Below are 4489 nucleotides of genomic sequence, written 5' to 3'. Positions count from 1 at the left end.
TAGAGGCATTCCCGTTGTGGCTCAGTGGTTAACAAATCCGACTAGGAACCATGAGGTTATGGATTCGATCCCTGGCCCTTTGCTCAGTGGGTTAATGATCTGGCATTGCCGTGAGCTGTGGTGTGAGTCGAAGATTCAGCTTGGATCCCACGTTGCTGTGGCTCTGGTGTAGGCCGGCGGCTACAGCTCTGATTGGACCCCTAGCCTGGGAACCTCCATATGCCGCAGGAGCGGCCCAAGAAATGGCAAAAAGACAAAAATAAATAAATAAATAAATAAAAATAGATAAGCAACAAGGACCTACTGTATAGACCAGGGAACTGTACTCGATATATTGTAATAACCTATAAGAGAAAAAAATGTGGAAAAGAAGATACACACACACACATACACACACACATAATAAGATATAAAGGCTGGAATCGCTTTGCTGTATGCCTGAAACTAACACATTGTAAATCAACTATACATCAAGGACACATAAAATAAGCCTGTGTTGAGCAGATGAGTGAAGGAAGGTATGCTGTGGCCATACTGAGTGCACACTCTGGCATCAGCGAACTGGGGGTCCTGAGCATTGGGGTAGGGGTAGTTGGGGAGGTGACAGTGGGTGTAGGACTCTAATCAGGAGGGCTGGGTTTGCGTTTGACTGTGTTTAGTCTCCTGACTCTTTTTGTCTTGAGGCAGGCATGCAGGTTGCCAGGCTCTGCCTGCCTGGCTCTCGGAGATAGTCTGGGAGCGTCTTCTTTTCACCTGTGAGCAGCAGGTGAGCTGCATGAGAGCTTACTGTCACAAGGGAACACAACAAGCAGGGGTCTTGAGCATCTGAAGAGTCTAGAGCCACAGTAATTAAAGGACATTGTTTAGAAAGTCTTGCAAATACTTGGAGCCATTTACCTTTCAGGAGCCAAGAGCGCACCCATGGGAACACCATTGTATATTTGGTCTCTCTCTCTCTCTCTCTTTTTTTAAATCAAAAGATGTTTTAGTCCATCAGCCTGGGCATTAGGGAGTGAAATTCCCTAGTGGGAACATTCAGAGTGAACAGTGACATGGGGGCTTGGGGCACCAAAGTACCATTTGGCCCTTGCTGGCTGGATGAAGAGCCCAGGCAATTTTATTACTTCATCTCTGAACCTCCTGTCCTCCTCTCCCAGGTGGGGACAACAATAGCGTCGATTTCATCAGCGTGAAGATTCAATACATTAATGCAAGGGAGACGCCCTAGAACGTGCCTGGCACGTACCAAGCCCTCGACAAACGTTAACTGTTCTTATTTACACACACTGTCTTCAGACAGGGATGGAATGCTTAACACAAAAAGCAGTAGGTTTTAGCCACACACGGTCTCCGGGATCCCGAGACACCAGCTGCCCTCACCCCAGTTTGTCCGAGCACATCCACCCCATTTGTCCTTAACCTTTGCAGGACTTCGATTCCAGACAAGCAATGCTGGCTGTTTGCGGGGGGGGGGGGGGGGGGGAAGAGGATCAGAGAGTAGAGTTTAATCTTCAAACTTGCCTGATTCGGATGCATCCCTGTCAGTATAAACAATCTTGTCTGGGGCGGGGGAGAAGCCGAGGCCAGTGCCCGGCTGTGCTTCCAGCTCAGGGCTCGATCATTGTTCCGATGCAGGTTCTGCTGCAGGGCATCCGCCTCGCCACCTGCTTGCTGAGAGCCATTCTGGGCCTTCCAGCCACGGCAGGGGCGTGGCTGAATGAAGGCGACAGGTTTTTCAAGCCACCCAGGAGTTTGAGAATTTTCAGTGTCTGTTCCTCGTTTTCAAAACCAGCGGTATCCCACTGGCCAAAGCGAGTTCCTTGTTGACACGTCTTGGTGTCAGGAGCTTCCGTTTTGCCCGACTCACGAATCGATCTCTTCGTGCAAAGCCTTTCGCCTCCCTCGTCTCTGTGCGCCTTGTCGTGTGGCCCTTCTTCTCGGTCACCACCTCCAAGTCCGCGTCGGGCTCTTCCTCCCACAAGGTTCTTCTGCTCCTCTGCTCTCTTGCCTCTTTTTCTTCCTCTTCAGTTCTGGCTCTTCAGGGTCTGTCTGCGCTGCCTTTTTCTTGGACTGCATTTTCTTCTTTGCAGGAGTCTTGGGGCATCTCCTGTTGGGATGTATTCTGGAAACTCAACTTTGACCTGGAGAGGCTTGGGGTGCTCCAGGGGAGTATCTCCCTCCTGCTGGATTTTCTCTGCCTTCGCATTGTGCTCCTTGGGGCTCCCCTGCTTCCACTTCTGCCCTGGGACTGCCTGCTACTCACCAGCCTTCCCAACTGAGCATGCGCACAAAGCATCACCCGCCTCGCAGATCCAAGGGTCCTTGGCTAAGAAGGCTGTGGCTTCCTGGGCCTTTTTCTCCTTCTTGTGTTTTTTTGAACTTCTTGCCAACTCTGGTCACCTCCTCGCCCTGCCTGGGGTCCGGGGAGGTCCTCACCCTTGGGCAAGAGGACGACGACTTTTTCTCCCCGCGGAGGGACTCAGATGGAAGAAACACCTGCTTCCCGGGGCCTGGGGACGACTCAGTCCGGCCAGCACATAACTTAGGCTCAGGTTTTAGGGGCTCCTTGCAGACAGCACTATGACCCTTCTTTTTCTTCTTTCTCTTCACCAGAGCCATTTCCAGTGCCTGCCCTTGGACCACATTCTTCAAGGGTGATATGGCTCTTGTGGGACAAGCCTCGGTGAAATAACTGTCACTGTTTAAAACCGAGTATGGAGTTTCTAGCTCTTTGATGACTTTCTTTTTCTTCTTTTTCTCTGGGAGCCCAAGGCCCAGGTCTCCTTTGTGAGTCTTAGCGATCACCCCCGTGGGCCAAAATTCCCCACCTCCACAGGAGAGCCCGCTCAGCTGTCTTTTGTCTTTTCAGGGCCGCACCTGCATCATATGGAGGTTCCCAGGCCAGGGGTCGAATCAGAGCTACAGCTGCCAGCCTACGCCACAGCCATAGCAACGTGGGGATCTGAGCAGTGTCTGCGACCTACACCACAGCTCACTGCAACGCTGGATCCTTAATCCACTGAGTGAGGCCAGGGCTCGAACCTGCATCCTCATGGATACTAGTCGTGTTTGTTAACCACTGAGCCACGACGGGAACTCCTGTAAGCTTGGATTTTAGAAATATATCCATATACACACACACATATAATTGCTCAGTAGAAACAAATTACACAGTGGGTTTGTATATCTTTTTTTTTTGAAAGATGTATTAGATCCTAGGAGCCCTACGTGCTCTAGCAGTAAAGTTTTTATTCTTCAATAACGACCTTTTGAACTATGTTTTAACTTCAACAAAAGTAATTTATTTTACTTAAATTTTTTTGGCTGTGCACCCCGCCCCCCCAATTTTTTTTTTTTTTTGACATGCAGTATTTTCAGGGTAGGGATCAAACTCGGACGTGCCAGAGCAGTGACAACGTTGGATCCTTAACCCACTGAGCCACATGGGAACTCCCATCAGAAGTAATTCTTGGAGTTCCGGTTGTGGTTCAGCAAAAATGAATCCGACTGCTTTCCATGAGGATATGGGTTTGATCCCTGGCCTTGATCAGTGGGTCAGGAATCCAGTGTTGCCATGAATTGCAGTGTAGGTTGTAAGGAGGCTTGGATCCTGAGTTGCTGTGGCTGTGTTGTAGGCTGGCAGCTGTAGCTCTGATTTGACCCCTAGCCTGGGAAGTTTCATATGCCATGGGTACGGTCCTTAAAAAAAAGCAAGAAAAAAAAAATTCTTATTCTTTGAATTTGAATCTGAGAAGAAGCTTCCTTGGATAATTAAGCTGTATTTTCCAGTTCTTTCCTTTATAGCCACAGAAGATGGTCGTGGCACCCCATTTAATCCTGCCTCATGACCACTATGAATTAATGCTGCATTAATTGAACGCAATAGACTTTTCGGGGTGTGTAAACCATCACAAGAGTAGACAAAGCAGGCTGGCTACCACGAACGTCCCCTCTGCCACTCAAGTCCTTCATTCTCTGGCGATTTAGACCCAAGCGAGACCGTGTTAGCTGGCTCAGGGTGTGATTGCTGAGTCTGTTTGAAATTCCAGATTTTCCATCACAGGGTGTTGGATGTGATAAATGGCCTGGGTTCTGATGATTTAATAACTGCTCTCAAGGACAGCTAGAATATCCTTCAGGCGGAATTAGGGCGAAAAACCAACATCCTGCTAAGTACGCACAAGCTCCCTGCAGCTGTATATATTCAAGGGTATTTTTTTTTGCAAATACAATGATTTTTTTCATTGCCTTCCTTACCCACCCTCATCCTCGGCTTTCCTCCCAGGATTCTGACAACCGTGCCACAGAAGCTGTCATCAGGTTTTTTTGCTTTTTTTGGGTTTTTTTTGTTTTTTTGTTTTTTTGTTTTTTTTTTTTTTTTGGCTGCACAGCACCCCTCAGCATTTAAAATAAAGGTGTCTGTGTTATTTCAGCAGGAGGGTCAAACTGATGTCCTGTGGAAGACACCTAGAAAGTGGTTGAGAAATTG

General features: G+C 48.5%; 1 pseudogene; it reads right to left on the bottom strand.

The window, feature by feature from the left end:
- Positions 1-1504: 1504 nt before the first annotated feature.
- On the bottom strand, positions 1505-4267 carry LOC100738564 (lysine-rich nucleolar protein 1 pseudogene; annotated as a pseudogene).
- Between the last annotated feature and the right edge of the window lie 222 nt (positions 4268-4489).

Source organism: Sus scrofa, chromosome 6 (genome assembly GCF_054392235.1).
Source record: "Sus scrofa isolate SSC_HxYL_T2T_F1_AM1 chromosome 6, Sscrofa_HxYL_maternal_Yorkshire_Landrace_v2.0, whole genome shotgun sequence".
Taxonomy (NCBI): domain Eukaryota; kingdom Metazoa; phylum Chordata; class Mammalia; order Artiodactyla; family Suidae; genus Sus; species Sus scrofa.
Note: the sequence above shows the minus strand (reverse complement) of the source record. Positions and strands in the feature narration are given on the sequence as shown.